Consider the following 12,290-nt stretch of genomic DNA (forward strand, 5'->3'; position numbering starts at 1 on the left):
GGTTGAGTGGTCTCAATATGATGTCCTTTTTCCCTTCGGCGATTATTCACCTTTTGTTGTTCGAGTTATGGGTTTTTCTCATACGTCACCAGGCTTCGGAAAAAGCGATTGATAGAAGAAGCTGGTTAATATAAGGGCAATAATTAGAGCGTGCATTCGCGTTGATTAATGGGTTGTACGTGACGTAACACATTCTGAATGTTTTGTACGTGTAGACAGAGCAAGAGGAAGTCCTATTTCAGCGTTAAACAAGCTTATTGTAAACAGTTTTCGTAACTGTAGAGAGCTAAAAATAAAGATGTTTCTTGACATTTTTTTAGATTTACAAAAGAAACGAACTGTTTCTGAAAAATAAAACTATAGAACTTTCTAAACATCGCGTCGCCAACGTTGCTAAAGTTTCTCGATTTTCTTCGACGCTTTCGTCCGATCTTTTCCCCCAAATTTCACGAACCAGCTGAATTTCATTGGTCGTTGCCTACCCAAGCATCCGATTCTTTTTCAGAGGAAACAGATCCTCGACTTTGCCCGAGGATCTTTTCCCTTCCAATCGTTCTTTCCCCTTTTACTTTACGATGCGCGATCTCCAGAAGCTTTGAACAATTCTATACTGACTTCGTCGCAATTTTTGCGAAGATTTATTTTAAAACAGCTACCTGTTCCAAGAGCTCACGACGATTTTATCCCTTTAAAGGCTTTTTCTGTTTAACGAATCAGTTTCTTGGTTCATTCATTTCTACTTTTATATATTCACGTTGTGACATCTCCAATTTTATCTGTTTTTTCAGAGTATTCTTTACACTTATGTGTAAGAAACACAAAATTATGTGTAATTATGTGTAAGTTACACAAAATGATATACCTGTCGATCAAACTATCTATCTCCCCCTATTGTCTACTCTATGTATTGTCATGCTTGCATTATATTTATTGGCTTGAATTTTAGTCAGCTTTAGATATAACGCGATAAATCCCATGCATCACATGCGACGCAAAGTACAAAAATATGTGGATGATTCAACTATCGTGTATCTCATATGATTCAAAGAACAGTAAACGTCTAAATGATTAACAAAATACTTTATTAAGATTGTTGCCTCTTCCTAACTTCTTCATTCCACATACCAAACTTAATAGTTAATCATTTCTCCTATTTCCCGAAAGATTAATGCCGACAATAACCACGTCTAACGTAAGACAACGTTACAAACGCGGAAATAACCTTTCCTTTCCCATCGTACAATGATGCGTAGCACTAGCGAGAATAGGAGAGCGTAAAGTGCATTGCGTTTCGGCCTGGACTACTCCTTTCGACTTTGTGCAACGACGCCAGAGCAATTCGTAAGCTCTGCTCACCCGCGCGGATTATTTTTCTCATTTCCGTGCCAGGAAGTGGAATGCTTCAAATCTTTCGTCTATTTTCGCTCGTTGACGAAGCGCCGGCACTCGAAAGAACAGATTCATTCGGCGCACTCGAATTTCTGCTTGAAACGCTTTCATCCACCCTAGTAGAGGCATCACGGTGAAACGGAATGCTTCACCGGCTGGAAAAAAAATATCGCCCTCTAATTGCGTTACGAGCTCGTAATCTTCGGCAGTGTAACCAGAACGATCCACGATAATAGCATTATCAGAAGAAGAACGTTGTAAAACGAGCTCGTGTTCCATTAAAGATAACTTTTCGTTTAATTCCTCCTAATTCTTCGCGATAGTTTGTCAGGAAGCTAACCCCCGCTCCAGTCATTTTCAGCCACGTTTTCTTCTTTACTTCGCTCTTTCTGGTCCTAGCGTTCGCGAGGTTTAAAATGAAAAGCGCGTATCCCCGCCGTGTTTGTACACCAACGTAAAAGCAAATACGTGTATCGAGGATGATCAAAGTTTACTTCCGGATTCTTGGGTCGTTTGTACCACTTCTTCGACGAACTTTCGACACCTTCTACTCGAGAGACAATATTCCAGAGACGCTCGCGGAAGAAAACGACTCGGCGAGTTGTCACGGAGATGCGTTTCGAGGCAAACTTCGATTAAGATTCAGATGTCGATCCAATGGAGTAGTTCCGTGGCCAACGGGGAGCTGAGAACTGCTGAAACTGGATCATCCTCGGAATTAATGTAATCCTATCCTTTCCTCTTCCATTGATGACAATCTCCTAAGAAATAGCTGCGCTCTGCTTTCTCGTCGTCTTATTTCAATACATTTTCAAGCGAAGATCAGGATCCCTCGCGATCTTTGACCGTCACGTACTCGTGAAACGGCCCTAAAGAAACCCCCGAGTGTTCCTTTGGTGGTGGAATTGTTGTTCTTCGCGGGACTCCTTCCCTGGCGAATACTTGGATCGTTTGACCGTTCCATCATTCCAAATCATCGTCTTCCTCTTTTCTTCTTATAAAATCGTCCCGAACATAGAACAAAATCTACATGAGGCAGTTCGTCATCGTCACCTATAAAGAAGTCTCGTGATCTCGTCGCGAAAGAGAGGGAGCTGAATCGTGCAACGATTAAAATTCAGCCACCGATCCACGGGAAACATCTCGTTGGTCACTGGGGAATGAGAAGCCATCGAAGCAGGCATCGGATACCGACAGGTCGACTCTTTTCACCAACAGATAGTCGAGCGGCTACGAGAGCGATTCGTAGCCTCCGCTCGGCCGAAGCAAATGGAACGCGGCACAGGGCCTTTCCTGTAGGATCGATAGAGTAGTGGGGAGAGCCAGAGACTACAGGAGAGGGAGAGAGGAAAAGCGTGGGATCAACGCGATAGATTGGACAGAGAACGATATAGGGAGAACGGGAACGATGCTGGAAGAGAGCTGAAAGTGGGAAAGAACGATCAAGGGGGGAGAGGGAAAACGCGAGGGGTGAAACTAGAGGAATATAGGAGAACAGGTTGGGAGGGAATATTGGTGCAGGATCGGGCGAGATGAGGGCGCTTTAACCGGCGGTTTCTACGTCGCGCCATCGTTGCTACGAGCGGCGTCGGCGTCGGCGTCGGCGTCGTAGTCGTGGCCGTCCTCGTTGCCGGCGAAAGCGGCACCAGACCGAACACGCAGCTGCCAAAGGCAGACTCCGCCGCTCGGTCCAGTTTGCCTTCCGCTCTCGTTTGGCATAGTACCGTCAGCGAGGTCGTCGCGTTTCATGCTGTCCGTCAGCGACTAGATATCGTAACCTCGTATCGTATCGTGTCGTGCCGTGTCGTATCGTCCTCGTTTCCGTTTTCTATTCCACCTAATCGGAGCCGATCAAATGGATAGCTCGCGTAGAACTAATACGATCCGGAAACAATCTCGCGCTGGTGGATAATCGTGTGAAAGAAAGTTGTCGTTTTTTCGACAGGGGTGATTTTGTTCGAACTTGTTCCTTCTCTCATACCTAGTTGTTCGACGAAGGAATCAGCGTGGTCCGCGTGAACTGCGGAATCTTTGAGGTTCATACACGTCAGTGGTTCCTGGTCAACGTGATTCATAAAGGTACAGGACTTCATTATAATAAGATTTTTTACTGTCGCGATCGCGGTCTACTTTCGTTGTAACGTGATTACTTTTGTCATAAATTATCTGTTTCTCTGTGTTACGACGTCTACTTTTTTTTAGGTTTTAGTCTTTCTTCGATAAAGGAAAAGTGATGTTTCTTCTTTTATTGTTTCAACGTCATCGTTGCAAAAAATATCTACACGAAGGGCTAGCGAACTGAAGAACAATCGTCGCAGTAACGTACTGACGGATAAGAGGTTTTCTTTCTCGCGTGCATCGCGGTTGCGAATCTATAGAACTCACCGGCTGATTCAGTATTTCTCAATTGCTTTCTGTCCCACATAGAATGGTTTACCTTGATTTTCGCGAAACCGATGCGGCGGAAGTTTGTATGCCAAGTTTCCGTGCTGTCGCGGTATCTGCTTTCAGGTGTTTCGTTCCACCGCGATTGTTCTGAACATTGTAAAATATTTGTTCTGCAAATGAAAAGATTCTAATAAAGAGTGGTACGAAATAGCGCGAGTCGAAATACGCCAGTCCACGAGTTTCTTATCGTGTGCTTCTTTTTTTGTTTCGTTATCCGTTCGAAAAGTCGAACGAAAACATCAAAGTTGACACAACCTTCCGACGTATTTTACTAAAAGCTTCCCGTGTTCTGTGTGTACCGAAGAAAGCTGTCAGGGGCAAACATTTATATCCCACTGAGTAAATCCAACGCGGAGAATATGATGGATGGTGTACGATCCTACTAATCGAACGTTGATACACTGATCTGACATCGTCTGACAATTCTAGCTGTCCACGCGATATACGATATATTTGAACACTTTTAATTGTCCCTGGAAGAAACCCTATCCATTCAATGAGACATCCTTGAACTAAAAATTGTCATTCTGTTATCTTCTCGATATATCGCTATGAATAAATCACATGAAGTATCTAAATGGATGGTTGAAATCCATTAGACTTTGCAAAAACTAAACGCAAGTAGGAAGAATCAGGATATCCATTATCAGGATATTATGCATTCTCAACGAACGATTCCAGTTGGCCGGTAAAAAGCGCGGCTTTAGATAGAAGTGGGATAAAAAAATTCTACTTTCTTCCCGCGTATAAGCCGGCACATATATATATACAGGCCAGTCACCAATGCTGGACTTATGGTTTTACAGGGCCGTTATGCATTTCAATGAATATTAACAGGATGCAATTATTGAACGTAAATTGGAACTGAAACAACTGCTGTTTTAACGCCCTATTCGTAACTTTTGCAGAATTTTCGAGCCGCCAATACTCCGCTCATTCGTACATATTCATTTCCGCATATAAATTCGCTTTGCAAATCCGTTTGTACGCTTTACCAACTACTTTCAGACTAACTTCGTGAGTCTCGACAGAATTTTCTAGATCGGCGACGAAGTTACCTCGTGGGGAATACACTCTCAAGCTGTTCTTTACAGCTGAACTTCCGTGCCTACGTGTCCCGAATGAGGAAATCCTTACTTCTTTACGATCCTTCTAATTGTTCCCCTTTTGCTCGGTGAATCTGCATCCGGCATTTCGGCGTTGTTCACCGAAAATTTAGCTGGATGAACGGCGGTTGTATTCAGAGATCGATTAATGTTCGTTCGTCGGATGTATTTGTCACGATTGTATTTTGCAATCAACAAGTATCAATTGACGGGTTTATGAACGAAAATTTCGTGCGTTTATTTCCAAGATTAATGTTTTAACGTTCAACGAAATAATTTGGTAGTCGTTTTGCGGGCGATGATATACGTAACGTGGATCGAAGAAATAACTTGATAGATTCACTTTGTTAATGGCTATATTATAAAAAATTTCGTAATTTAATACAAAAATGTCTCACCTATACAAGCTGGCTATAATTACTCGAACCCTGCTGTCGATAATGTTCGAACGAACTGTAAGAAATTACTTGGAAGTATCAACGATCCATTTTTACTTTATCGAACGTCACTTTCTACTTTCAGTTTTGCTTAATACCTAAAGAGTGTCGGTCGATTAGCCGCACCTGTCGGCTCCTATCTGAACGACAGTTTAAAGCCATCAACTCACAATTTCAATACATAATTTACCTGCATTTCAATGGGCTTATCATCGCAGCTGGCGCATTAACTGGCCAATCAGATTAATCATTCGATATCACGGATACACGGATATCAGTAAACCGGAGTTGATATTATTCAATTACAAACGTGCATGTGGTATTTAACTAAAAATCAAGAAAATGCTGGTCGATTAAACGGAATCGTGCCGTAAATTATGCGCATCATCATGGTGTCGAAAAGAGTTACAAGAAAAAGTGTTGTTCTTCAACATCAACTATGAGAAACCTTTTCGTCGAGTGAACGATAAGTCATTGTTTGGAGGATCTGTGATTCCTGTACAAATTGAAGAGAGCATCGGTCGAAACAAACGATGTTCAACTTTCAATCTCGCCGGCGTCCACGCGAAGGGAACTGCAACGATTTCGATGGCACAGAGGAGTGCGAATCAAACGCGGTCCTGGCCGAGCTTTAATGAATTTCACGCGCTATTGTGCTCGATAGTTTCGCCCGGTCTCGTTTCGGGGCGAGAGTTCATACCTTCCTGACCTCGATAATCGGAGTAATTTCGAGGCTGGAATGGAAATTGCCGCGTTTCGCTGCCGTTTATCGAGGAAAAAGGTTTCATTGACGGTTCTGACACGCGTGGAATGATAAGTAAACGGCTATGTGTATCGCGAGAAAAGGAATATTCGGTCCACACCCCGGAAATTACAAGTGTACGTCGGCGAAATTAGTATTCCAGCGAGGTATTTAATTCCAAAATTCCCCATGGCTTGCGCCACCCCCGTGAATGGCATGACTGCGAAAGGGACACCCCATCTCACTACTACGCTGTTTATTTCGCGTCAGTCGTGATATTAACAAGCCATTTGTGGCTCTCCTCGATTTCATCGGCCTTTTCTGGCAATTTCTGACCGTGCTGACGTTTCCACCGCTCCTGTCTCGTTGATACGCGGCCACGGAAATTGTTTTTGTAGCAAAAGCGTCGAGCGAATAGCATCGTTCTACAGTTGCTTGTCGCGGCTCAATTTGGAGGCTTGTTTTTCCACCGGGAGGCATCGCGCTTGTTTTTCCACCGATGTCATACCGATTCCTATCGTCGATGATGGATATACAGAGTGGTCCGTGCAATTGGGATCTGTTCCTTCTTTCGTTGCAATTAGAAAAACATGATAGCGGAGGATGTATTTCTTTTGTGCAAATAATAGCGTGTATGCATTATGGAATTGCGTAATATTTTTTAAATACAATTCAATATTTTCCTTTACATAGATCGAGTCATAAAAATATTGTACGAAACACATGAAAAATACCCTACTATTTAATATCCTACTATTAATGCTTGTGCAATTTTAAATTTTTGTGAATAACTAAAGAAGAAGTGAGAATGATATTCCTCTGAAAAGAATATTATTATATAATAAAATTACAGGAGATTATCTTTTTCTTCTAATATTTTATTCGAATTGCAATTAAAAAGGAAATGCCTCTTATCCTAGTTGTACAAACTACCATATACTTATAAAAAATGCACTATGTACGAAGGATGTTTCGATGCATAGTTTGTTACATCTGATCGATAATGAATTCACTGATTTTAAATGGTTCTAGAGCAACGAAGTGCTGTTATTTCAAAAATAATTTCGTTGGTACATGTTCATGCGCTGATTGAGACATCTTAGGACTAAATCCTTTGATAATGGAACGTTTATTTGAGAAATAAGCAGCTAAAGTAGCGGTCGATCGCCATAATTCTGTGTATCATATCGATTTTCCGTTCAAATTCCAGCGATTTACACGATCCTTCAGCTCGCTTTCTCATTTTTAGAAATTATCTTGTAATGCGTTGTTACGTGCTCCGCAAGGTAGACAGTTTCAATTACGTTAAGCTATGGAAGATCTCTAGAATTACTGGAAAAGTATTTCGAGAAGAACTCTTGAAAAGAACTATAAATTAGAGTTCTTAATAACGAACCGTTGTCGGTTCTTAATTATTCGAGGGGAATAAGGAAATGATCAAAAATTAATATTATCGTGAAAAGGGAAAACAAAATGAATTTTATCGATTACGAAATCGGTCTGGTGCGTGCAGGCCGACTTTACCTGCCCTTTACTATCGTAGAGCGTGGCGCACGCCGAAAGAGCTTAATTGAATTTCTCTTAATTAACTGCTTTCGCGGCGCTACGATAATTGCAATGCACGAACTCTCCCATTACCGTAATTGTGGGTCTAATTAATGTAGTCCTGGCGTTCTAGACTCTCGGCAGGCAAGCAGATTAAATTTTTGACGAAACGTTCAAAGATTGTCTCCGGTTTATCGTAAGCTTCTTAAATCACTTTGCGTCGATTTCATAGATATTTCACGACTTCGCGATGATCAAATCATAATTTAAGCATTACACGAAACATTCTAAAAGATTCCTAGAGTTCTATTAGTATTCTATTCAAATAATTTTTAATTTAAAAGGAAATGAAGGTAGTCTAGTGGTCTAAAAAAGAAAATTCCTATGAAGAAGATACCTATAATAACATCATTTATATACATGTATAATTAAACAGATGAAAACTAGATAGAAATTTGTTTTGTCTATTAAATATTATACAGAACACTATAGTTTGAATACTTTTTATACCTTTGAATATTACATGTATTCTGTGTATGTTTGCGTCTTCAAATTTCTCATAAATGTATAAAAATCAACAGCTTATTCATCCAATTTAGCCAGCAGCATTCAAAACCGCCATTTAAGGATTCAGGAGGTGAATAAGTAGGTAAATATGGCTAAATTAATAGTGTGTGCTGTTAGTGGGTAAATGGAATGAGCGAGATGATGAGATATACTAGGACGTGTAAACAGTTTTATCACCAGTACACGGTGACTAGATTCCTGATGCCAAGAAAAAAGTGCGATCATATATTTTGCGGGGAGTCGAATGAAACTCGAGGGGAAGAAACGAAAAGCTGCACGCTATACTCGATATACTTTCACGAGAGAACGAATAGAGGAACCATCGTATTCGACGAGAGTCTAGTACGAAATGGACGATTACACCGAGTGCTGTATAGTCGACATGGAACGAGAGATTTATGGGACCGCAGGAATTGCGCGGTACGTAACTGGAACGAAAAAATGCGAAACTATTCTCGCTCGGTGACTTTGCCTATTTCTAGAAACTCTGACAGAATGGTTGTATGCGCCGCGTTCGTCCGTTGTCTGCTAAATGCAGCTTCAAGTTTCCGGAGGATAGCATCGCATAACTAATTGCGCGACAAAGAAAGCCGTCGTATGTTTGGATATTCACGGAAGACAATAGCATAAAGACAGTAGAACACATAATGTAAAAACGTATTTTATACTATGCGTACTATTATTATGCGTACTAGTTCTGCAAAAAAGAATGCTACTATAGGAAAATAATTTCAGTGAAATTTAATGAAAATCTGGTTAATTACTTTTATCATTGGATAAAGAAGAGAAAATGAGGATTTTGTATACTACGCGTCTCATAATTATTAAACCACTAAAAAACTTTAGTATGAAGATCGAACGAAGAAAACCAAATAAGTACATTTTTATCGATATTCTTATTTATTTATATTAATATCACTCCATGGATAAAATATAATATTGATAATATGATATAGTCGACTAAAGATGATTCTTTTTAAAAATAACTGATTGACAAAATTAAAAAAAGAAGATTATTAGGAATTAATATTTGAATACCTTTGGTCGTTTTTGGGTGATAGATGCTCTTGTCTGGATTATGTTTCGATTTTTTGGACTTCAACGTGTACTTGGGAACGAAAAAATCCAAACCAAATCACTTCAAACGTGTTACTATGGACAATGTTTAGATTCTTCGGCTTCCAAATGCATTTTCCTATGTTAGATTCAGATTTTTCGGCCTGCGGATGTGAAAAATTCAAACCTAATCCTGAAAGACGCAAGTAGGATATACACGTAAGGAAATTTTGGATCGGAAAGTGGTCGACTGAAAGAAAGTGTCTTTTAGCGTTGTTTATTTTTTTTTAATGGAATTTGTGGAAGCCACAATTTGCAATTATTTAATAATAATAGGATCTGGCTTCAGAGGGTTGCAGAGTTATGGCGCGCAACGGAAGCAATAAGAAAATTCGTTAAAACGTGGTATAGAATTTCGTCTTTGTTACTGCGAGGAAATGTTAATATGACGCATACAAACTTTTTATAGTAAGTGTTCGCTTACTTCCGCGAGTCACTGCCATATTCATATAAGAATTGACAATTCTGTGATAGTTTTACATAGTCATAACACCCAGTATACGCCAGCTTTTCCCACCGCTGTCATTTTTCTTAGTTAGTCAAAGCTTTTTCACACGGTGATGTAGATGATTGGTTGAAAAAACTTGAAAGACTTCGGTCACGGCGTAGAGAAGACGTTGCTAACGCGGATTATTCGATACGGAGAGTCATCAGCAATGGTCGATTGCGATGGAACATGAATTTAACTGGGCCCACAGGTTCGTGTTTCCCCATTCATTCTCTTTTCATTTATACGCCGATGGAGTTCGTCGAAATTGCCATTAAAACACGTCGCTAACGATTTTTCAAGTATCCGCTTGTACGAGCGCGCGAATAATCCTGCGATCCAGCCGAAACGATTGCACGCTCGCGTACTTTTACTGTTCCATCTATAATTACGCGACAGCCGGTCTGGGTTACATTTCCATTGGGAAATTAGTGTCGTTAGATGGTAAAACTGACGCTAGTAGTCAATATCAACGGGAAATGTCGGTGGAACGCGTATGGAACGCGTCCGGACCAAGTGTGAGCGGCAGTGATATAAACTGGTAGGTAATCAACGCGTCGCGTCGCTCGCCCATAAAAGCGTTGTTGACTGTACTTCGTATATCGTCTCGAAAATAATCAGTAGGAAACAAATGGGTTCGTTTGAATGTATAAACTGGATAAAGACCCGTAAACTCTGTCTGACCGGTGCACGTGGCGCGCGTCTGCTAATTAAGATCCAAGTCATCCCATGCAGCCTTTGAACACTATTTTTCTGAATTCGAAGTACTGAGGGCGTGAAATAAATCAGGCAATCCTTTTAATTGAGCGGAGGCGAAACGATTAAACGATTACTCGCACCCCGACTGTCCTCTATTTTCCTCTTTTTCCTTCTTTTCCTTCCGTTTTTTAACCTGAATTTATTTTGATTGTTCGTTTCAAATGTTTTCGTCGAATCGAAGAGCGGTCTCTCTCTCTTTCTCTCTTTTTTTTTAACAAAGCATTCGCATGATTGTGCAGAAAGGCAAAGTTTCAGGTAGCCGTGTGCCATTTCTCGTATTGCTTGATTGTAAAATAGTTCTGTGGAACGTGATTTTTCTACGTCACAAACCGTTTCATGTTCTCTGATATTTTTATTCGACCCGTTGAAACTTCCGTTGATCAGCGTCATCAAGCTGCTTGTTTCGAAATAATGGTAGAGAAATGCACAAATGAGTCGCCGTATCGCAAACGGCGTCGAGAATTGTAATGCGCTTAATATTTCGTTAAAAATGTTGCCACGTTTAACATGAAAAAATGTGTTCGCGGAAACGCGGTTTGGATACATTAAAAAGTACATATATTCAAAGTGGATGAATATGGAATACGTAAGCAACCTACCGGGAGACAATAAACGTCGGTATCTCGAAAACGCGAACCTTCAGGCTACAATTTCAATTTGTCATTCACTGTCATCAATACCTTCCCGCCGTCGCGGCGACCAAATTTTTCATAAGCCAATCTACCGAATGCGTCACGTTCGTTATCATATTTTTGTCAACGATACAGCGTTTTCTTGCTAAATATTTATCACAATGTAATCCATCAAAAGCTTTAGAAAAATTGTGAGAATGTATCACTTTCCTTTGTAATACCGTATATCAAAACCGGGTAAAGCATGTTTTTACAGAAAACGAAAAATCGTATTTCAGACGTCGAAATAAACAGAGAACGTATAATTTAATTCCATACGACAAAACATTTCTTTTACATTTAATTAAAAGCATGTTGGAATTGAACGAACCTTTACACTTTTGATTAATACAGAATTTAAACAAGATTTCACAATTGTTTTACTCCTCAATATTATAATTATTGGTATACTAATCCTCGAAGAGCTAGTTGATGATATGTACACGTAGGTACATAATTATTAAATCCTGTCCTATGTAATTTATATGCACAATCAATGATAATTAATCGAGTAACTAGAAGCATTGATATCGATGACGAATTAGCGGCCGATTATTGAAATTTGACGAAATTTTGATGCCAGCCGTACTTAACAATCGGTCGTTTGAATTTCACACGATAAAATATTTACGAATACCATATACATATATCTTCGATCATTATTATCGATAAGTTTGCTACAGTTCAATATTTCTGACGAACATTTGCGTTTCAATGATCGAAGAACTTTTATCACCAGTAAATGCACCATTGTTTCAACGTTATTAAAGTAATGATTTGAGCGGCAGCGTTTTAATGAGCGTTTCAGTATAGATTTTATTGATCCCTGTGTTTCACAAATTTCATATACTAGATTATATGTGTATACGTTTCGTATTATCCTTAATTTAGTCTGTGTTTGTCAATAAAAAGAATGAAAATATATAGTATATTTATAAAATTCTAAATTTATTCCGTTTCAGTGCAGAAAGAATTTCTTTCCAAAATAATTGTTAATTATTTGCTGATATTTCTTTATGGAAA

At 39.7% G+C, this 12,290-nt stretch overlaps 1 protein-coding gene across 3 annotated transcripts in view; it reads left to right on the forward strand.

The window, feature by feature from the left end:
* Positions 1-3,000: 3,000 nt before the first annotated feature.
* Positions 3,001-12,290, forward strand: part of LOC117235595 (glutamate receptor ionotropic, kainate 2) — a 291,570-nt gene continuing 282,280 nt past the window's right edge. For 2 of the 3 annotated variants that reach the window (XM_033497796.1, XM_033497815.1), the window contains exon 1: positions 3,002-3,468. The gene's annotated coding sequence lies outside the window, so the exon portion shown is untranslated. Of the gene's footprint in view, positions 3,469-12,290 lie in introns of all 3 variants that reach the window. The other variant, XM_033497806.1, reaches the window with a different exon arrangement.

The sequence above is a fragment of the Bombus vosnesenskii genome, unplaced genomic scaffold, assembly GCF_011952255.1.
Source record: "Bombus vosnesenskii isolate JDL3184/JDL3185 unplaced genomic scaffold, Bvos_JDL3184-5_v1.1 scf7180000013264, whole genome shotgun sequence".
NCBI lineage: Eukaryota > Metazoa > Arthropoda > Insecta > Hymenoptera > Apidae > Bombus > Bombus vosnesenskii.